The 23,253-nt window shown below is 54.4% G+C and overlaps 1 non-coding gene across 1 annotated transcript; it reads right to left on the minus strand.

The window, feature by feature from the left end:
* On the minus strand, nucleotides 22,714-22,785 carry TRNAE-UUC. Its single transcript has one exon. It is a non-coding gene; the product is annotated as a tRNA-Glu (tRNA).

Here is a 23,253-nt window from a genome sequence, read left to right on the forward strand (position 1 = left end):
CAGGAGCGGTGGCTGGGGAGGTGGCCTGCTCGGGAGATGACGGGAAGGGTCAAAGTTTACTGTGTGACTCCTCCACTCAGGGCCCCCCTCTTACCCCAAGACCAAGCCCCCCACCTCCCCAGGCCTGCTCAGCTCGAGGGAGCAGTTTGGCTCCTTGCCAACAGTCACGGGCAGCTGATGTCCTGCCAGGTAACAGGAGGAGCATACTGGTGGAATGGCAGGAGCTCAGCTGGGCGTGGTGGGAGGTGAGGGGACACTGGCCAGTTAGAAAGTGGACAAAAGCATCCAGGCTTCAGACAGAGGGGACTAGACTACCAGGGAGGGGACAACGGATGTGAGCAGCGTTTTGAAGGAAAAACTGTCGTGGCTGATGATTAGCTGCAGGGGGATAAAGGGGCGGATGAGTCAAAAATGACTCTGAAGTTTCACGCCCGGGTCGCTGGAGAACAGTGGAGCCATTGATGGGGCGGAGAAGTGGGGTGGGGGCTGGTTTGGGGGCAGGATGGTGACTCGGGTTTGGGACACAGACTCGCAGCAGTTGGGGCTGGAAGCAGCCTCAGAGATCATCCAGGTCACATGTGAGGAGACAGAGGCTCCGGCATGAGCAGCCGCTTGGCCGGGATACCGCGTGGGTCGGTGTCACGGCCAAGGCGGGGGACCTGGCCAGAGTCAGTGCCGGAGGCAGATCAGCCCCAGTCCCCGCCCTCAGGGGTTCACTGTTCCGTGGGAGAGACAGACATGGCCAGAATCACAACCTGATCAAAGTGGTCCCCGCAAGGCTATGTGGGGACGCAGAGGACCAAGCCTACCTTAGGGGAACATGGGGGAAGGGGGGGAACCAAAGAATAATAATATCACAGGTATCACAAGAGGGGGCCCCGTGCCAAGTGCCTCTCAGGGAATCCTTGCAAACACCCTACAAACTCCGTGGCATCGTTGCCCCCGCGTTACAGATGAGGCGGAGAAAAACTACGCAGACTGGCCAGGCCTCCCCGGTCTGGTGATGCCTAGGCTCGTGTTTTGAAGCTCCACTTCTGGAAGAGATGAGATGTGCTGGAACTGAGGCCTGGTGGATGACTGGGAGTTTCCCAAGTGACAGGGAGGGTGGCATCAGGCAGAGGGACTCACATGTATCAAGGCCCAGAAGCCCACACTTCCCCTGGCAAGACTGGAGGTGTTAGTCTATAGCCCACCTTCGTACCACCTGCCCAGGGCTCCTACCCTGCCCCCCAACCTGTCCACAAGCCCCTCACTTCACAGGACCCCACCCGCCCTAGGTGGTGATCTGATGGATTTATCAGGCCAGTGAGCTGGGGCTGGGGGGTGGGGGCTGTCCCCTCTCCCCGGGGAACCTTTGCCCATGCTCCCGAGGCCTTCACAGCCCAGTCCTGCCCCACCCCCTCTTCCCCACTGAGCCATCTTCTCATTCCCGGAGGGAGGAGTTGGCCTGAGTCACCCAGCCCGGGAGCAGCTGAGCTAAGGCTCCAGCCCACGGGCACTGGGGTCTCAGACCATGGCAGAGCCCTCTGAGCTTGGACAAAGCACAGGGCAGTCCCCCTCCGCACTTCATCCTTGGCCTCCCATCTGCGGTCACCCTGGGAGTGACCCAGGAGAGAAGGAAGGCAGAGCAGCAGAACTACGGCTTACAACTCAGGGTGCCGTAGCCCGCTCATGTCAGCTCAAACCAGCTTGTGAGAGCCAGCTGCTACATTTTCTGGAATTTTCCAAGCCTGTTGATGTCACCTTGGAAGCTTGAAATGGGCCCCGCTGGGAATTTTTCCATCGTGAACAACAGAATCCATCCGTCTATGGCCACCTCTCCCTGACAGAGCTGGTTACTAAGCACCTAGCCGCACACACCACTGTCCAGGAGCCCCACCCCCCCCGGCTCCCCTGGAGGTTTCTGGATTCCGTCAAGTTCCCAGCTCAGTCTTGGGCACTTGGGGGCATTGCTCTTGAGCTAAATCCATTAGCATCTCATGCTTGCCACAGATTAAAGCCCAAACCCCTCCCCTGGGCTGTCCAGTCCCAGCATCAGCCCATCTTTCCTGCTGCATCTTGAACTGCTCCCTTCCTGACCCTGTGCTCCAGTTACCCCCAAAACCAGGTGACACTTGCTGAATAGGCCTTTGCTCCTGCTGTTCCCTTCTCTCGGAATGTCCTTCCCTCATCTCTGCCTCTTGAAATCTCCCTACTCTGTAGGATTTATTCATAATTGGTGTTCAATAAATATTCTTCGACTGACTAGAAAGGGGTTGAATTGAAGCCTCTGCAACCAAGACTGAACTGGAGTCCTGGCTGAGCCTGAATCCAGCCCCCTGCCTCAGACAGAAACACAGCCAAATCCTCCTGCCATCTCCAGCCTGTTTGTGCCTCCAAGGGACCCGGGTGTTATGGAGGAGGGACTGGCCGTAGCCCTCACAGGTGGCAAAAGCAGGACTCAACTTAAACCACCCAGGTTACCTGGGAACTAATTCCCTCATTCCCTGTTCAGCTTTTTGAACTCCTCTTCAGCCTTCAAAGCCCAATGCAAGAGTTCCCAGCATGGCCCAGCAGTAGCAAACCTGACTAGTATCCATGAGGATGTGGGTTTGATCCTGGCCTCACTCAGTGGGTTGAGGATCCGGTGTTGCCGTGAGCTGTGGTGTAGGTCACAGACGCGGCTCAGATCCCACGTGGCTGTGGCTGTGGCTGTGGTGTAGGCCAGCAGCTGCAGCTCCAATTCAACTCCTAGCCTGGGAACTTCCATATGCTGCAGGTGCGGCCCTAAAAGGAGAAAAAAAAAAACAAAAAATGCCCAACCCAGTTGCTACTTCTGCCAAGAGGGCTCACCAGATCAAGGTCCTCCATGACCCCTCACCCTCGCCCCTGCACGTGCTTCGATGGTCGCACTCCTGGCACTGGGCCGTACTTATCTGTGTGTCTGTTGTCCCACTGGGCCACAGCTAATCGAGGCAGGACACAGCCCTTGTTTAAGGCTGAGCCTGGTGGCCACAGGCTTAAGAACTACTTGCTGAATTGGCTCCCTTGCTGTCTTGGACAAGTCCCCTCTCCTCCCTGTGCCTCAGTTTCCTTCCTGGAGGAACCAGACTTGAACCAGGTAATCTCCAAGGACCCACCTCTCACATTCTAGGGGTCTGTGACCATTCCCGGCTCCGGCTCCCCAGCGGTCTCTCTCCTTCCCTGCCTCCGCAGTGACCCCCCTTCCTCAGAGGCGTCACCTCTTCCTCACACACACCGCTCAGGCCTCAGGTCCCCAGACTCCATTTTTCTGGGTGCTCTTTGCTCTCAGACTAGGGGTTCCTCTGAAAGGGCAGAGGCCTTGCCCACCGGCCCCTGGCCCTGCCCCAGGCCCGGCACGCAGTCAGTATCCATAAGTGCCTGTCACTGGGCCATGATGGAGCGGCCAGGACTTGCAGGGCACTTTGGCGAGGCTCAGCGTCCCTGTTCAGACAGGCCCAGAGCCCGCCTGCCCCTCACAGCCAGGCTCCCCCTTGAGGCCCCAGGACAAACGGCCACATCCGGCTCTCTGCCTGTTTCGCTCCGACCTTCAGAGAAGGGGGCTGTGTGCGGGAGTGGGGGCAGGGGTGTAGATGGTAGCCCCTTCCTCCCCATCCCACAGAGAGGACCTGGGTGGCCACGGTCCCCTCTCCCCCTCTGCCCTCTCCTCCCCTCCCAAGCACACCCAGAGGCAGATGCAGGAGCACGCGCGCGCGCACACACACACGTGCACTCAGAGAGTCATGAAGCCAAAGATCTGTCACCCTGTGCCAGCGTTCAGAGCACAGGGAGGTGTCACTCTTGCCATCAGGCACATTGACCGCAGGAGGACCCAGTGACATTATTAGAAGGGGCTCTGAATCCCTTGCTGGTCCTGAAATCCAGGGACCAAAGGCCATCCCTGCCCCTGAGGCAGCAGGAAAGAAGAGGCCTGGTCTCCCACCCTGGCCCTGCCTCTTTGTCTAAGTCACCAAGCCCCTCGCGGCTCCCAGGGGGCAGCCCCCAGCAGCCCAACCTCAGTGTCTCACCCCCCATCTCTCACAGGCAGATGGGGCAGAGTCAGGACCCAGGGATGGAGCGAACAGAGCAAGCCTGAGGACATGGGAAGAAGAGCCCAGTGTGGGCCCGTCCATCCCGGAAGGCTCCAGGGAGCAATGGCGCTCGGAGAATGCAGATTTTCTTTTTTTTTCTTTTTTGGCCGCCCCACAGCATATGGTGTTCCTGGGCCAGGGATCAGATCCCAGCCACAGTTGCAACCTATGCCGTAGCTGCAGGAACACCGGATCCTTTAACCCACGGTGCCGGGCTGGGGATCGAACCTGCGTCCCTGTGCTGCAGAGATGCCACCAATCCCATTATGCCACAGTGGGAACCCCAAGGAGGTGGATGATTTTTAGCAAAATCCTAACCTCTCCGTATCTCAGTGTCCCCATCAGTGAAACAGTGGTGGGTCACAGCTCCTACATTATAAAGCTGTCACGGCTGAGTTAACAGAGGTCCCCGGGGGCCTAGCAGACAGTAAGCATTCACAGACATCAGTGCTGCTGCAAAAAGTACAGAGGAGGGGAGATCCTGTCGTGGCTCAGGGGTTAATGAACCCCTAGTATCCATCATGAGGATGTGGGTTCGATCCCTGGCCTCACTCGGCTCAGTGGGTTAAGAATCCAGCGTCAGTCACAGACACAGCTCAGATTTGGTGTTGCTGTGGCTGTGGCGTAGGCTGGCATCTGCAGCTCCAATTCAACCCCTAGTCTGGGAACCTCCATATGCCGTGGGCGCCGCCCTAAAAAAGACAAAAGAAGAAGAAGTACAGCCCTCCTTGCTCCTCCCCGGGGCCTGGCCCCTGTGCTGGGTCCTGGGAGGACACCTGAGGCCCAGCTGTCGTCGTCGAGCCCGCGAAAATGGGGGACCACGCAGACAGGGCGAGATCGGCTCCCGCCTCCGTCTCCGTGTGCGCACGGGCATCTGCCTCTGGGTGTGCCGGGCACACAAACAGCACAGCTGAGGGGCCAGCCCTGATGGAAGAGGGTCGGGGGAGAGGAGGGAGTTCCAAGTGGAAGGACCCCCTGAGCAAAGGTGCAGCAGGGACATGTGGTCAGAGAGGGCGAGCCGCAGAATCCCCGGCTTCGGGACCATCCCCACGGGCACAGGAAGCTGTTCTCGAACCCCCGTGCCCCACTGTGCACAAGGCCCCCATTCCCACGCAGGACGACACGCCTACTTTTCACGCCTCTGCACCTTTGTTCCTGAAGCCCCCTCCCACGGGTGTCCCCTTCTCCCAGCAGCGTGTGAACTTAGCACACCTCACTGTACTCCTGGTCGCCTCCCTATCTCCGCAGGACAGGAGCCCCCCAGACCTGCCCATGGGGTGCAGGACTCATCGAGGTTAGTTGAATGAATGAATGAACGAAGCAACAACAGCAGCGACTGCCGCGACCCCCTACACACTGGCCATTCACCTGACGATGACGCTGTCACACACCCTGTGACCACAGGGCACAGGCCGCAGGAACTTGGACACACACCCTGCCGGGCCATCACCACCCCAGCGAGCCACGTGGAAAGCCGCTGCCTCCCCGCGAGCTCCCTCCCCAGCCATCGTCCCACCCACGCACCCTTTCCCTCTGGCCTGGGGCAGCTGGTGGGAGGTGGGGGCTGGGGCGGGGCAGGGCCGGAGGGGCCTCAGAGGCAGTGGGGGCAGGGGCCCGGGGGAGGCTGGGAAAGTCCAGGCTGTGTCTCCCGGGGGGCGGTGGGCGGCGTGGTGGGGCGCTCGCGGGGATGAGGGAGGGAGGAGGGTCTCGGCCCCGTACAGCTGCGGTCCCCTCCCCAGAGCCTGCCCGGGTGCAGAAAGGCCTCTTTGTTCTCCGCCTTTAAAGGGTAAGAGAAACACTTATGCATGGCAAATTAGCCCAAAAATGTATTTCTCTAAAACACCCAATTGTCTCACCAGGCCTGCAGCTGCAGGGAAGTTCCAGGGAGCCGGGGGAGGGGGCGTCTTTGGGGTGACCCTGAGGGACAGGGAGAGGTGGTGGGGAGAGAGGGACCATCTCTCCTTCCTGCCTCTGCTCTCAGAATCTCACGGTGGCACAGCCGGGGAGGGCCCCAGTGTCAGGGAGCCACCTCCCAGGGCTACAGAGAGGGAAACTGAGGCCCGGGCAGGTGGCTGGTGGCAGAGAAAGGGCTGATCCCAGGTCCCTTGGCCTCTTTCATCTGTTCCCCCACTGTGTTGCCCATGCTGGAAGGGAACAGCCCCAGGTCCCCAAGGCCAACCAAGCCAGCTGGCCTAGGCATGAAGGAGAAAGAAAGAAGCGGGGCCGCTCTGCTCACAAGCTGTCCACTCGGGGCCTCTGTGCCCAGGAGCATGGCCAAGGGCACCCAGCACGCCCACCTCTTGCACAGCCTGGTGCCAGCCTAGGGTGGGGGGGCGACAGGGGATTCAGGCAGTGGCAGCCGAAGGGACTCCTCCACCCATTCTCCTCAGAGGCAGGCGGGAGCGAGCCCCTTTTGTCTGGAACTTAAATGCGTGTTCAGAAAAGCTTCAGGATCCTACACTGTTCTTCCTTTCAAGGCTCATCCTCCAGGAAACTGTTCTGTGGGCCCCAGGAGCATCTGGGTTCCCAAAGGTGGATCAGAGACAGCCCTGTCCCCAAGGAGCTCCTCGTCTCATGGGAGCCACAGATGAGTGAACAAAAGAGCTTGAAAGAGTCCCGTGGGGGGGTGAGGTCCAACTGAAAATGCACCATATGGGGTGGGGGGGTGTTCCTGAGGCTGTGCCCTGAAAGGTGAGTCTGAGGGTGGGATGGGGGACATTCCAGGCTGAGGGGACAGCACAAGGACACAATCACGGCTTTTTTTTTTTTTTTTTTTTGGCTTTTTGCCTTTTCTAGGGCCGCTCCCTCTGCATATGAAGGATCCCAGGCTAGGGGTCAAATCGGAGCCAAAGCCACCGGCCTATGCCAGAGACACGGCAACGCCAGATCCAAGCCTTGTCTGCAACCTACACCACAGCTCACGGCAACGCCAGATCCTTAACCCACTGAGAAAGGCCACGGATCGAACCCGCAAGCTCATGGTTCCTAGTCGGATTCGTTAACCACTGCGCCACGACGGGAACTCCCACAATCACGGCTCTTGAGAGCAGCCCTAGACAGCAGAATCCAGTCACAGACTTCCAGCCCATGTAGGAGACACGAGAGGAGAGAACCTGGGTCTGAGCCTGGGGGAGGGGGTCTTGTCAACTTGGCAAGTGACTTTATGACAGAGAAAAAACCCTGAGCCAGCCATGAAAAGTGCCCAAGGGCGGGTGCAGGGTTAGGGCCCAGCAGCTCCTCTGAGACCCCAGCTGTTTGTGCATCTGTCTGAGGAGGCCTGAGAGCCGCTCAGGAAGACGGTCACGAGGAGACTTGGGAAAAGCCAAACCCGAATGATGCTCGAAGCTTCTCAGTAAATGTTAGTTCTGCCCCCAGCCCCGCCCCAGAAGCCTGGAAAGGAAACGGGGGAGGGAAGATGGTGTGTGTGCATGTGTGTGTGTGTGTGTGCGCGCGCGCACGTGCACGCACGTGCATGCTGTGGTCATGAGTTCACATGTGTACAAGCGAGTGTGCACTTGCGCGTGAGTGTGTTACACGCCAGTGTGTGTGACTGTGTACGGGTAGGTGTAGGAGTGCGGGATGTTGTGTGTGCGTGCACATGATGGTGAGTTGTGCACGTGTGCATGGGGTCGCACTTGTGTGCACACATAAGTGCACATGTGTGTGAGTGCATACAAGTGAGTGTGTGTCCGAGGAGACAGGATCACTTCCAGGATGCTTCTTGGGGAAGGGGGCTGGGCTAAGACCGAAATGTCAAAGGCATGAGGAGGCCAAGCAATCCTAGGGCGGCTAGAGGGACCCCAGAAAGGAGATCAGCGCCCTTGGGTGGGCAAGAGGCCAGGAGACACCAAGAGGGGAGAAACCTGCTGTGGGGCGGAGCCTCTTCTCCACCCAGCCCCCCCTGGCTCAAGGTGCCACCAGCAGTTGAGCCTGATATAGGCGGGGAGCAGTGTTAACTAGAACCCCCCACTCCACCCCCAAGCTTATCCAAGAATTTTCCTGGTTCCCTCTTCCCTCTGGGAGAAATCAGAGCTACTCAGCAGTGTCGACCCTGCCCTCGGCAGTCTGGGTGCCGCCCCTCTCCCTGCCATCACCTCGGCACCTGACTCTTTGACCAGGTGGATACACCTGTGCAGACACGTCGCCCTCCCTCCGCCCTCCGAGCTGCCCAGGGGATCCCAAATCAGCCCCCATGTGCTGGTCTTCCCTGAGTTGTCCCTTCCCCTCCTTCTGGCACCCCCATCACATCGCCTTGTGCTCCCACATACATCTGGGACCGTCCTCACGGCATGTTGTAATTTACAAAACCGAGATCCCTGGACCCACCACCGTGGGAACACTTGTCAAAGAGTCCTCTCTGTAACAGGCACCAGGAATTGAAAGCAGGGACTCAAATAGGTATTCGACCACTCATGCTCCTATAGCAGTGTATTCGCAACAGCCAAAAGATGGAGACAACTCAAGGGTCCATTGACAGAAGAATGGATAAACAAAGTGTGGTTCACACAGAAGGTGGAATTCAGTCTTAAAAAGGAAGGAAAGTCTTTTTTTTTTTTTTTTTTTTTTTTTTGCTTTTTAGGGCCGCAGCCGCAGCATGTGGATATTCCCAGGCTAGGAATAGAATCAGAGCTGTAGCCACCGGCCTACACCACAGTCAAGGCAACGTCCGATTGGAGCCACATCTGCGACCCAAACCACAACTCATGGCAACACCGGATTCTTAACCCACTGAGCGAGGCCAGGGATCGAACCTGCAACCTCCATGGTTCCTGGTCGGATTCGTTTCCGCTGCAGCACGAAGGAAATTCTGATAAGTGCCACAATGTGGGGGAACCTTGAAGACATGATACTAAAGGAAAGAATCCACACACAAAGAGAGAAGTGGTATTCGATTCCACTCCTCTGAGACACCGAGAGTAGGTAAACGCATGGAGACGGAAAACCTAACAGCGCTTTGTTGGGGGCTGGGGGCTGGGGGCTGGGGGCTGTGGAGTGGGAGGGGAATGCGGAGATCTTGTCTAACGGGTGGAGTTTCCGCCTGGAAGATGAAGCTCTGGAGGTGGCTGGCCAGGAAGGTTGTGCAACATCGCGAATGTACTGCGTGTCACTGGACTGCACAGTTAAAAATGGTTCACTTGGCGAATTTTATGTCATGTGCAGCTTACCCCTGGGGTGGGGGGGAGGCACCAGGCACCGAGAGTTTTTCAAGAAAGTTCCTTTTAGATTTTGAGAAAGTTTTCTATCTGGGTGAATCTTAAGGAATAATACGAAAAGATGACTAGACATCACCCACGCGCTTAGGCAGACGTCCTGTCTACACCTCAGCGTCCCAGGATCAGCACGGGGGGTGGGTGGAATGGTTGCACAGCAAAGCGTGTGGATGACCAATGCCTTCTCTGATGAGGTGTCCTCAGACCCTCTGGGACAGCCACTCTGGTTCCCTCCTTCCCCTCAGCAACCCCCATCTCAGCCCAGGAATCTTCCGAGAGGGGCAGGGCGCCCCAGGGGAAACACACAATGACTCAGTGGGGTACAGGGTGAAAACATAAGCATTTCTTTCCATTTTAATTTTTACTCTCATTTTTGGGACACTTCTACTTGGTGTATATTTAATATAGCAGTGCATGTATGTTATTTGTAAATAAATAAACAAACCGGTACGCCTCGAGATCTGACTTAGGACCTGAAGAGATGCTGAGAAATGCGTTACCGTCTCTTTCACAGCCCAAACTCAGGCACCAAACGTATTTCAATTACGGCCCCGGTGATCAAACTTGGCATCTGCTCCTTGCCATTCAAACACGGGAACCAAACAGATTCCAACAGAGTAAGGAATATTTGTACATATTTGGGACCTTGTGCCCTCATATTTTTACCAAGAAGGAGACACAATTTAAAAAGTCAGAGACACCTGCTAGGTCCCTGGAGCAGTGAAGTCTCATGGACCCATTTAAAGGACAGAAGGGTGAGGCTCATTTTCACACCGCCTTCAGGACACAGAGCCATCACTCTCTCTTGCAGATAGTGAAATTGCAGCTCAGAAAGGTTCATTAGCTTCTCCAAGGTTATAGGGCTAGAAAGCGCCAGGGCCAAGACTCAACCCACCTGGGTCCAACCCTCAAACTGTAAGGTTTCTTCGGGAGTTCCTCTCCCCAAATCACAAGGAGGAGCTTGGCAAAGTCAGCCCCGCGGCCACGTTCCTTCCTTATCACAGGTTCTGGGCCCCTCCCGCACAACACACACACCCTGCCTGGCCAATTCCTCCTTATCCCCACACCTGAATAAGGTTCAAGGTCGCCTTTCCCTGCCGGGCAGTCCCCTAGCCCGGCCCTCCCTTGCTGACTGCAGTCCCTGGGGACCTTCCTCCGTGCCCTGGAGGCTTGGCTGGGGGCCTGGCCCACGACTGGGCACAGCGATGGTTGAGTGAAGGGACAGGAGCAACGCACACAGAGCAGTCCTCTTACGTCTTGGCTGCTCGTGTGCGGTGTGGGGCTCGGGTCCCTTCGGACGATGACACCGTACGATGACCCTGACCCCGAGGCAAGTGCCTGTACGGCCAACCCACGGATCAGAAAGAAACCCTAGAGGTCTGGGGCCAGGGGCTGGGAAAAAATGCCAGAGCCTAAGAGGGTCGAAACACCCAGGGCATCTTCCGCCTTTCAGCCTCAAGAGGGTGACAACCAAAAAGAACCAAGAAAACAGAGGTGACAGGGCTGGGGGCAGGGGAGGGTAAAGCAGGAAACCCTCAGATCCCACCTGACTTTCTCAAAAGGTACCAAGGACCTCGGCGGCAGAGGGGCACACCCACGTGACGGGATGCCATCTTCCTCCCTGACAGTGGCCAGAGCTCAGGTGGTGCCCCTACGCTGTGCCCACCCTCCCCCTCCCATAGGACCCCTTCTGTTTGCCTCCGGCTGGTCTCTTTCCCTCGACAGGTTCCTGTGAACGGTGCCAGCTTTAGGCTGGCTTGGGTGATCTGGGAGGTGTGTGGTCCGCAAAGTCCAACCGTGACCCGTAACCTGAGAGTCTCACTGCCCCTCCCCACTCCTGAGGGCATCCTCAGCAAGGTCATGGACTGTTCCAGAGAGGCTTGCTCCCGGAGCGTCTCCTGATACCAGGCAGTGGGTCACGGGCTCTCAGCTGATGGGTTGTCAAGGGCTCAGATGCCAGTCATGTGGGACGGCCGGGACCCTTGGGGGATACAGAGGCTGGGGGAGCTGAGGAAGGGGCGCCAGCAGCTTGGGGATGGAGGGGACGTAGAGGGTCGAGCACATCCAACCACCCACCCACAGCCACAGACGTGCCCCCAAACACACGCACTGTCACCATCACACCGCAGACGCAGGTGCGTCCACACACACAAGCCCACAGGCACAAGCATGTCCTCATCAACACGTTCCTGGCACACGTGCACGCACACATGTGGACACACACACCACGATTTACCACACTAGGTACATCTGCCCAGGAAGAAGGGCCAGATGCTCCCGAAATCGCCCTTTCTCTCCCGATCCACCCTCTTACACCCCACCCCACGCTGGCCATTCTTCTCCACATCAGCCATGTTTTCCAGCCCCAAGAATCTGCTAGAGGAGTTCCCACTGTGGCTCAGCGGGTTAGGTTAACCTGACTAGCATCCACAAGGATGTGGGTTTGATCCCTGGCCTCCCTCAGTGGGTTAAGGATCTGGTGTTGCTGTGAGCTGCGGTGTAGGTCACAGATGCAGCTCAGATCCTGTGTGGCTGTGGCTGTGGTGTAGGCTGGCAGCTATAGCTCTGATTCAACCCCTAGCCTGGGAACCTCCCTATGCCACAGGTGTGGCACTGAAAAAAAAAAAAAAGGAAAGAAAAAAGAGAAAAGAAGAGAATCTGCTGGAAATCCTGAGGGTGGCAGCCTGGTTCTCCCGCCCCCAGAGAGTCAGGATTCACCTGCCCAGGCCACATGGACCCTGCCCCTGTGTCCGACCCCCAGCCTCCCTTACTGTCACAGACCACAGCCTGGCCCTCTCCCACGGGCTGCCAGGAGAGACGCTACCTCCTGGCCATGCTCTCCTGGCACACCCTGGCACTGCCAGCTCTGGGCTCACTTCTGGAGACTGGAGTCTGCCATGAAAAACCTCGGTGAGCTGAGCCATTAGGGAACAAGAGGCAAAAGCTCATATTCAGGAGTTGGGCCCCAAACGATGTCACCCAAAAGTGAAAAACCCAGCCTCCAGCTGAGTCCTGCCCCACCCCAACCAGCCACAGACCAAGCCTTGACTCCAGTTAGAGATTGTCCATCAAACCTGGGTGACAGCCTGAGCCTGCACCACAGGCCTGACCCTGACCCTGACCGCAACCTGAGGCCTGACGCTAAACCCAGGTGCATGCTCATAAGACTTGATCGTGGCCACAAACTGGATCCTGATCCGGACACCAATGATGAACACTTACCCTTTCACAGTCTGGGCTCTGACCCCAGAGTGAGCTGCTCCTCTAAGTCCAGAAGAAGCCATCTCAGATACCGTCTATAAACAGAACCCCGATCCAAACTGTAATGACCCTGACCTTGACCCCAGAATGAACCCTTATCCCAGCCCAGGCTTGAGACCTGATCTTGACCCCCAGGTTGAGCTCTCATCCTCTCCCAGAATGAACTCTTACCCCAGCTACAGCCTGACCCTGACCCTGGCCCCAGGCTGAGTCTTGACTGCAGCCCAGTTCTGATCCTGATCAAAGCCTGAGGCCTCGCCAGGAGCCAGTCCTCTCAGAAAACTGCCTTTAGTCACAGGACAAGTCCTCATCTTCCTTTCCCACAGACAGGAAACCCCAGCAGAAGCCTAGGAAGATCTGGAGAACCTTCCACAAGCGCCACATGACAGCCTTGGCGACATGGCAGGGGGCCAGGGACCCCCCCTTCCCACTCTGCAGGTGAGGAAACCAATTATCAGGGAGGCTTAACTTGGCCCCTGTGGTTCCACTACATGGAACTGGAACCAAAAGGCAGAAGCTGGAGGGAGATTTCAAAAAACTTCCCCCAATTCTGGGCTGGGTAAGGACAGAATGAGCCGCGTGCAGAGGCCTGAGGTCCTTGTCACTGGAGGTGTGCCAGCAGAGGCGGGTGACTTGTTGGCTGGTACTATGGAGAGACCCACAGGAAAGGGAGAGGCCCCTTGCTCAAAGGACCTCTCCACCCTGAGATGTCAGAGAGGCTTCATGCCGCGTTCAGGTGCTCTGAGTGCTTCTCCCAACCCAGCAGCCTCCTAGATGCAGCCCAGGTAGCCAGACCTGGAAGGCCCAGAGTCCCAGCATCTGGGGAGGGAGAGACCCAGCCCAACCAGAGGGGACCGGACCTCCCCCAACCCCTGCTCAGGCTCTTCTCACCTCTACAGGGTCTGGACCAGGTGTAGATGGGAGTCAAGACCCACATCGCCAAACTGGCTTCGGGCACTGTCCCTCGGGGCAATGCCAGGCTCTCTGTCCCGGGGTGAGTCCCCATTCCGCTCCAGCTCAGATGTACACACCTAGGACTGGGGGGACACAGCACCATTTTCGAAGTGCCAGAGCAACCTTTCTCGGCCTTCCTCCTTGTGGAAGGCCCCAGCGACCTCATTATGCAGACCTTGGACGCCAAGACCCAGAGAGGCTCAGCGGCCTGCCCTGGGTGGCACAGCCAGGCCGGGGCACATCGGGATGCAGACCCCAGACCTTGGCACCTGCCCCCCTCGCACAGCCCCACAGCTGCCCCAGGAGGGTTGGAGGATGGTGGGGGGACCTAGTGCCAGGCAGCAAAGGCTGAGGTGGGGGGCTGGATGGCCCCTTGCGCCGCCACCGCCCCCCAGGCACCGCAGCCTGGCTCCATCCACCGGCCGCCCAGCTGCCGGCACATCCGCCCGAGCCCAGACATCAATCCACACCAGGGCCCTTGCTCCCTCTTTCTTTTCTGCCCTCCTCTTCCCTCCCCAACTCGTGTCTTTTTTTTTTTTTTTTTTTTTTCTCCTTCTTCTTCTTCTCCTCTCTCTCTTCCAACATGTCATTACAGTAGAAACAAAAAGCGCGGGGACAATGCGGGCATTGACAAGGGCCCCCTCCCGGCCCCCTCCCCCCACGGTGCGTGCCAGCACTCTTTCCACCCGCCCAGGGCTGGAACCGCTGCCAAAGGAGCCCTGCTAATAAACAAGAGGAACCAGATAAACCAGGAACACAATAGAGGGATTTGTTGCACTTAGAATGGTGGGAACAATGTCAACGCCGCGCGCAGCTGCTTCTAAGCCCCCACCCCACCAAGTCCTGCCAAGCAGCCCCCTCGTCCTCCAGCCCCTCTGATTTATGAAAGGTCAGAGGGCATCATGGCTAAAGGGCCCCTTCCTCACATCCCTCGTTAACCCTTCGGACACAATGGTCCCTTCTCTGGGAGGTGGCGAGTGGGGGCGGGTGTCATGCCCAGCACTTCCTGGAGCATCCTGGGGCTGGCTGGCCGAGGTGCAGAGGGAGGAGGAGCAGGCTCCAAGATGCCTTCAGGCCAGGGGCTTTGTCTGGAGTCACAGCCTCATTGGCCAAGGCCTTTCTCTTAGTGACCCCCCGCCAGGTGTGGCCAGAGCCACGCTTGGGTCCACAAGATGGTGGGCAACCCAGGCTGCTGCCCAAACAGTGCATTCAGGGCAAAAGATTTATTGGCTGATGAGCCAGTTGGTGCCCAGCTCGTCACTGGATGCTGAGGTGGGCGTGAGGATAAGCCAGATACGGTTCCCAGTGTGGGGAAGCCCAGGTGATGGATGTGTGAGAGTCCAGGGAAGTGGGCCTGACACTGCTGTGCTGGGCAGGTCCCTGGGAGGACAGTCGTGGGAGAGTTCCCAGAGGCGGTGACGCTTGAGCTAAGGAGGCAGCACAAGCACGACGTCTGTCCTATTCAACTGCTTTGGGAGGGACATCCAAAATTAGGAATCTAGGGAGTTCCCGCTGTGGCGCAGTGGGTTAAGAATATGAATGCAGTGGCTTAGGTCACTGTGGAGGTGTGGGTTCAATCCCTGCCCCGGGAACTTCCATATACCATAGGTGTGGGCATTAAAAAATAAATAAATATAGGAGGTTCCGCTGTGGCGCAGCAGAAACAAATCCGACTAGTAACCATGAGGTTGCAGTTTCAATCCCTGGCCTCACTCAGTGGGTTAAGGATCCGGCATTGCTGTGAGCTGTGGTGTAGGTCTCAGATGCAGCTCAGATCCCGTCTTGCTGTGGCTGTGGCGTAGGCCGGCAGCTGTAGCTCCGATTCAACCCCTAGCCTGGGAACCTCCGTATCCCACAGGTGTAGCCCTAAAAAGGCAAAAAAAAAAAAAAAAAAAAAAATTAAATATAGAATAAATGATTATTTTTTTTAAATTAGGGATCTGGGATTATGGGAGAGATGAGTGCTAAATGACCTATTTGAAAGCTGATCCCCAAATGAACTTCAGCCTGTCTTCCCTCTTTAAAAAAAAAAAAAGTCACAAGGTATTCTTACATTTAAGCCCAAATTGGAAGAAGGAAGATGCAGGAGAAAGTCTCCCGTTCACCCATTTCTCATCTCTGCTGAGCAGGGCCCTCTTGGCCATACCCTGACCATTCCTGCTCCCCATAAACCATCCCCACCACCCCTGCTGGGGCCCCAGGCCCCTTCCGTGGGTACCAACTATTTCTCTAGTGGAAGAAAGTCAGTGTTCATAATAATCATTAAATTCCAATCCTTTAGAAAATCATCTTAGCTTCACCTTCAAAACATATCCAGAATGTCCAGTCTCACTTCTATTTAACATTGTACTAGAAGTGCTAGCCAGTGCAATAAAGTAAGAAAATGAAATAAAAGGCAGAAAGATTGGAAAGGAAGAAGTAACACTACCTTTATTCACAAGCAACATAATCATCTATATAGAAAATCCTAAAGAATCTATAAAAAAAAATGAGCAAGTTTAGCAAGGTTGCAAAATATATCAGTGCACCAAAAAATCTTTTTTTTTTTACTGACAAAAACAGCAGGAAATTAAAAATTTTTGCATATTATTTAAAACAAAACCATAAATGTGAAATACTTAGGGACAAATTTATATCACAAGCGCATGGTATAATGACACTGAAGAGGGCAGAGAAGAAAAAACCTGTCCTATGTAATTTTGTACAATGATATTATTTTTTTTTCATATTTTCTAGGGCCACACCCGCGGCATATGGAGGTTCCCAGGCTAGGGGTCTAATCGGAGCTGTAGCCGCCAGCCTATGCCACAGCCATGCCAGATCTGAGGTATGTCTGCGACCTACACCACAGCTCATGGCAACGCCGGATCCTTAACCCACTGATAGAGGCCAGGGACTGAACCCGCAACCTCGTGATTCCTAGTTGGATTCGTTAGCCACTGAGCCATGATGGGAACTCCGTGTACAATGGTATTATCTACCAGATACTGTAAAGCAAGAGACAAAAGGAACTGTATACAAATACTAAATGTCGATTAGTAAATTTGCTTATCACAAGGCATGGGTTGGCAATTCTGAGTCCATTTTATGTGTACACTAAGTTTGAACAAATAGGTAAATAGTCTATAGCTAATGAAAGCCATATATCTCACGTTAGAGAAAGAAATTACAAATAATAACGAGGAAAGCCTAGAAAAACCTGTGGTGCTGAAAGTGGGACTTAATTTCTTTCTCCTTGATTGTGACATGTACTTAGAGACTCACTTCTAGCAAAGAGAGTGTCAAAGGAGAAAATAATATCTTTACAGTGGAGGAACCTGGAAACACAACCTTAACCAAGTGGTCCAAGTTGGCATCACCAATAATAAAGCTGCATATCAATATCATGTTCCCTCTAATATGATGCAATGAGAAAGGCACGTCCCCTATATAGTGTCCCCAAAATTCATACCTTTAGAGTGATAAGAAGAAAATATCAGAAAAACCCAAACTGAGAGCCATTCTACAAAATGCCTGACCAGCACTCTTCAAAAATGTTGGGGTCGTGAAACACAAGGAAGGACTCCTGAGGAATGGTCACGGCTGGGCGGAGACTAAGAAGACATGACAACTGGGAGTTCCCTTCGTGGCTCCGTGCTTAACGAACTCAACCAGGATGCATGAGGATGCAGGTTTGATCCCTGGCCTCGCTCAGTGGGTTAAGGATCCAGCGTTGCCAGGAGTTGTGGTTTAGGCCGGTGCATTACAGCTCCTGATTCAACCCCTTGCCTGGGAACCTCCATATGCTGCGAGTGCAGCCCTAAAAAGACTTAAAAAAAAAAAAGAAAGAAAGAAAGAAAGAAAAAAGAAAAAAAGAATAGACTCACACATATGGTCAGTTGATTTTCAGCAAAGGTGCAAAAGACAAGTCATCAGGGAAAGGAAAAAAAAAAGAAACTTAACACCTCACACAATATGAAAAACAATTTAAAAACAAAAAACTGGGACTTCCCGGCGTGGCGCAGTGGTTAACGAATCCGACTAGGAACCATGAGGTTGCAGGTTCGGTCCCTGCCCTTGCTCAGTGGGTTAACGATCCGGCGTTGCCGTGAGCTGTGGTGTAGGTTGCAGACGCGGCTCGGATCCCGTGTTGCTGTGGCTCTGGCGTAGGCCGGCGGCTACAGCTCCGATTGGACCCCTAGCCTGGGAACCTCCATATGCCGCAGGAACGGCCCAAAGAAATGGCAAAAAGACAAAAAAAAAAAAAAAACCCGACACCTCAACTTCTCCAAATAGGTCACAAACCTAAGTGTAAAATCTAAAACTAGAAAACTTCCAGAAGAAAATATAGGAGAAAATCTTTGGGACCCTGGTCAGGCAAAGATTTCCTAGATACAACATTAAACACACAACCCATAAGAGATAAAAATTGATAAACCGGACTTCTTCAAAAATTTAAAAATTTTGCTCTTCTAAACATACCATTAAAGAATGAAAAGATAAGCCAAAAACACAGAGAAAAATATTTGCAAGTTGTACATCTAACAAAGAACTGCAATCAGAATAAATGAAGAACTCTCAAAACTCAATAATAGGAGTTCCCGTCGTGGTGCAGCGGAAACGAATCCAACTAGGAACTGTGAAGTTGCGGGTTCGATCCCTGGCTTCACTCAGTGTGTTGAGGATCCGGCGTTGCCATGAGCTGTGAGGTAGGTTGCAGATGTGGCTTGGATCCCGCGTTGCTGTGGCTGTGGTGTAGGCTGGCAGCTGTAGCTCTGATTTGACCCCTAGCCTGGGAACCTGCATAAGCCATGGGTGCAGCCCTAAAAGGTAAAAAAAATAAAAATAAATAAATTTTTTTTAAAACTCAATAATAAGAGAAACAACCCTATTTTAAAAATGGGCAAAAGGGCGTTCCCACTGTGGTACAGTGGGTTAAGAATACAACTTCAGAGGCTCAGGTCCCTGCAAAGGCATGAGTTTGATCCCTGGCCAGGTGCAGTGGGTTAAAGGATCCAGAATTGCCACAGCTGCGAGGTACACCCTCAGATGCAATCCTTGGTCCAGGAACTTCCACATGCCAAGGGTGCAGCCATAAGAAAAAATAAATAAAAACAGGCAAAAGATTTGAAGAGAGACTTCACCAAAGAAGATATACAGAAGACAAATAAGTACATGAAACGATGTTCAGGATGATTCATCAGTAGAGAAACGCAAATTAAAACCACTGCACACACTAGTCAGCAAAAATAAAAAGACTGATCATGCCCTGTGCCGTCCAGTCTGCAGAGGAAGACGAATTCTTATACGCAGCTGGTAGCAATGAAAAATGGTTCATCGGAGTTCCCGTCGTGGCGCAGTGGTTCATGAATCTGACTAGGAACCATGAGGTTGCAGGTTCGGTCCCTGCCCTTGCTCAGTGGGTTGAGGATCCGGTGTTGCCGTGAGCTGTGGTGTAGGTCGCAGACGCGGCTCAGATCCCGCGTTGCTGTGGCTCTGGCGTAGGCCGGTGGCTACAGCTCCGATTGGACCCCTAGCCTGGGAACCTCCATATGCCGAGGGAGCGGCCCAAGAAATGGCAAAAAGACAAAAAAAAAAAAAAGAAAGAAAGAAAAATGGTTCATCCCCCTTGGAAAAGGGTTTGATGGTTTCTTGAAGTTAAATATGCACCTAGTGTACAACCCAGCCATTTCACTCCTAGGTATTTACCTATTAGAAATGAAAGCATATGTACACAACGACTTTACACGCATGTTCACAGTAGCTTTATTTGTAATAGACAAAAATCTGGAAACAACCCAAATGTCCATCAGCAGGTGAACAGATAAACAAACTGTAGTCTAGCCATACGATGGAATATTCTTCAGTAAAATAAAAAGAAGAAACTATTGACCCACACGACGACAAAGAGAAACTGAAAATAATTATGCTGAGTGAACGAAAACAAGCCAAAAAAAAGGAAGAAAAGAAAGAGGACACACTGGAGGATTCCATGTAGACACAACTCTAGAAAATTCAAATTAATCTACAGGGACCGAAGCAGATCGTGGTCGCCCAGGGATGATGAGGTGGGGCCAAGGGCGCGACGACCGAGGGACGGGAGCAAGGTTCTGTGGGTTATTTTCTTCACTGGCTATGGTTTTACGTGTGTGTATGTATGTGTCAAACTCATCCAAACGCACGTTTTAAATATGTGCAGTTTCTTTATTTATCTTGCTTTTTAGGGCCACACCCGCCACATACGAAGGTTCCCAGGCTAGGGGTTGAATCCGAGCTACAGCTGCCGGCCTACGCCACAGCCACAGCCATGCAGGATCCGAGCCACATCTGCAACCTACACCACAGTTCACAGAGGCAACGCCAGATCTCCAACCCACTGAGCCAGGCCAGAGATCGAACCCGCAAGCTCATGGTTACTCGTCGGATTTGTTTCCCCTGTGCCACAACTGGGAACCCTGTGCAGTTTATTGCATGTCAACTACACGTCAGTAAAGCTGTTAACAAATAGTTGTTTTTTTGTTTTTGTTTTTTTGTCTTTTTAGGGCCACACCCGCGGCACGTGGAAGTTCCCAGGCTAGGGGCTGAATCAGAGCTGTGTCTGCGACCTACACCACAGCCCAGGGCAACGCCGGATCCTTAACCCACCAAACAAGGCCAGGGATCAAACCTGAGTCCTCCTGAATATCAGTCAGATTCGTTTCCCCTGAGCCGTGACGGGAACTCCACCAAATAATAATTTTTTAAAAAGAGAAGCAAACACAGCCAGGAATCTGCCTACTTCTCACGGCGACACTGGGACCACCCTGGCCATTGCTGCCACCACCTCAACAGCTTCCTCCCTGGTCTCCCAGCTCCTGCCCGGGCCCTCAGGCAGGTCTCAGGCCCCCTCACTCACTGCTCCTGGGGGGTGGGTAGCCCCAGGCACACTCCTACCTTAGGACTTGTGCCATGACCGCTCCCTCTGTCTGGAATGTTCCTTCCCAAACACCCATATGCCCAAATACCTAAAAAGCCTCGGGTCTTCACTCAATGTGCCCTGCTTTAATCGCCCTGTTTAAAAGTGTGAACTGGGAGTTTCCGTCGTGGCTCAGTGGTAACGAACCCAACTAGTATCCATGAGGACGCAGGTTCAATCCCTGGCCTCGCTCAGTGGGTTAAGGATCTGGCATTGCCATGAGCTGTGGTGTAGGTCCCAGATTTACAGTGACACTTCTGGAGGTTGTGGCTCGGATCCACCGTTGCTGTGGCTGCGGTGTAGGCTGGCAGCTGCTGCTCCAATTCGACCCCTAGCCTGGGAAGCTCCCTGTACTGCAACTGCAGCCCTAAAAAGACAAAACAAAACAACAAAGAAACTGGGAGCCACCCTTTCCTCTGTCCCCACAGCCCTTTCCCTGTTCAACTCCCCCCCCATCACATCACATAAAATTAACTTATTTGGGGTTTTGCTTGTTTCCCTCAACTGGAATTTGTATTTTGTTCACCAACATAGTCTGAGAGGCTCTAGCAGGTGTTCCATACATGTTTGTTAAAGGAGTATTTATTGTGTACCACGTGTACATGGCTCACGGATCACAACCACCTCCGGAAGTGTCACTATAATTCTCCCCACTTCACAGATGGGAAAACTGAGGCACAGGGAGACGAAGCATGCCCAGGGTTCCTTTAGAGCCTTGCTCCTGCCCAGTGTGCTCTGCATGTCCTCCCCAGAGGCCGGGTCACCAGGTCAGAGCTTCTGGTCACACCTGAGGTCTGCGACCTGATCCCTCCCGGCAGCTGGAATCCGGGCCCCGCCCCTCCCTCGTTCCGGAGCTTGAACCAGAGCTTATATCAACAACGAGGAGATGAACCCTTCCTGGTTTCCTCTTGGACCTTCTCTCTGCCGGGGTTCAAGAGGAGTGTGAGGGAGAGTAGAAGGATCCATGGAATAGAAACGGCTCATTACAAAGGGGGTGGGGGGTTGAAAGCGAGAGACCGGGCGGGGGGTGGGCAGGACAAAGCTCTGAGCGGGTCCCGGGGAGCCGACAGCACCCTAATTCACACCGTCCCCAGGACAAAAGTCGGCTCGGGCTAGAACTAGTTTTAGTCCCCGCTCCCCTCGCTCAGGCGTCCGCGTGCCCGGGGTTCATTACTCAACAAGCTGGCACCCGGCCTGCCTGCGCATGCGCGCGGCCCCTAGCACGGAGCAGAGCCCCTGGGTCCGCCTCCTCGGGAACCAGAGGTCCCTTGGCGCCCACTGTTGCCCCCCAACCAGGCCCCCTGGGAGGCATTGCTCCCACCCTCATGCTGCACGGGTGGAAGCGGGTCTGGAGCCGCGGGGGCTGCTCCACGCTTTGAGCCCAGCCTGACCCCACGTCTTTGACCGCCAGGTGCTTCGGCTTCCTTCTACCTCTCGGCTACCAAGGCTCCTGCACTTTTCGCCACCTCCTCTGAGCCCAGGGCCTTCCTTTTTCTCATAGATCAGGACTCCGGCCCCTGTAGCTGGGTCTCCCCTCCCGCCTGCAGCCGCGCGCCAGCCCCTCAAGGTCTGCCCCAGCCCCGAGTCTGCTCCCCTTTCAGGAGGTGGCCCCACCCAGGTGCAGACCGGGTGGGCGCGGTCAGCAGACTGGGGAGGAAGGGCGGGGGTGTGCTGTCCGATGGTCACAATACTGCTGCAGGCTACCTGAGTGCTGTGCGCTGGACCACAGGTCAGGAGTCAGGTTTGAATTCCCAACTGCTGCTCACCACTGGTGACCTGGGCACATCCTTTGCCCTCTCAGGACCTCTTGGTTTTATTCACTGCTAATGGAGCACTTGTAACTAGAAAAATCCAAATCCTTCCGGAATTTTCAAGCCTATGCCTTCCCGGAACATCTAGCAGACAGAGGTAGGGCATGTTCCAGGAGCTTGAACAGTGGTCCCAGGTCAGGCCACGGCCTTTTCTTTTCTTTTCCTTTTTTGTCTTTTTAGGGCATATAAAAGTTTGCAGGCTAGGGGTCAAATCAGAGCTGCAGCTGCTGGCCTACACCACAGCCACAGCAACTCGGGATCTGAGCCATGTCTGCAACCTACACCACAACTCACTGAGCAGGGCCAGGATCGAACCCGTGTTCTCAAGAATGCTAGTCAGGTTTGTTACTGCTGAGCCACAGTGGGAGCTCCAGGCCACTGCCTTTTCCAAGTCTCCTTCCAAACCTTTTTTTTTTTTTGGCTACAGCCATGGGCTTGATGTGGGATCTCAGTTCCCAGACCAGGAACTGAACCTGGACCACAGCAGTGAAAGTGCTGAGTCCTAACCACTAGACCACCAGGGAACTCCCTAGGGTGTCATTTTAATTTCAGTTCTTCAACGTGAGGAAGGACGGCCCCAGGATGCCCATCATACAGGAGAGGAAGCTGGAGCTCAGAGAGGTGACAGACCTCCCACGACCATGGCATAAACAGAAGTGATGGAGCTGGGACCACGGCTGGGACCTGAGTCATAGTCTGTCCCTTGCCTCTGCTCTGAGCCAGGCCCTTCCTAGGGGGGGCCCATGTGGGTGGAGCGTATGGGGTAGGAAGCTATTCATCCAGACCAGTGCTTCTCCAGCTCGCTGGAGAAAAGTACAAACTTTAAAAAATAATAATAATAATCCTTTGTGGACCAATACTTTTATAAAATACAATAAAAATGAATTGCTAAAAATTGATCGCTCTGTTGGAAATTGCAGCTACGGCAAATTGTCGCAGCAGTTGCTAAGGTCTGTACTGACCCCTCAGGGAAGGTCCCAGACTGTAGAGCT

The sequence above is a fragment of the Sus scrofa genome, chromosome 5 (assembly GCF_000003025.6).
Source record: "Sus scrofa isolate TJ Tabasco breed Duroc chromosome 5, Sscrofa11.1, whole genome shotgun sequence".
Taxonomy (NCBI): Eukaryota; Metazoa; Chordata; class Mammalia; order Artiodactyla; family Suidae; genus Sus; species Sus scrofa.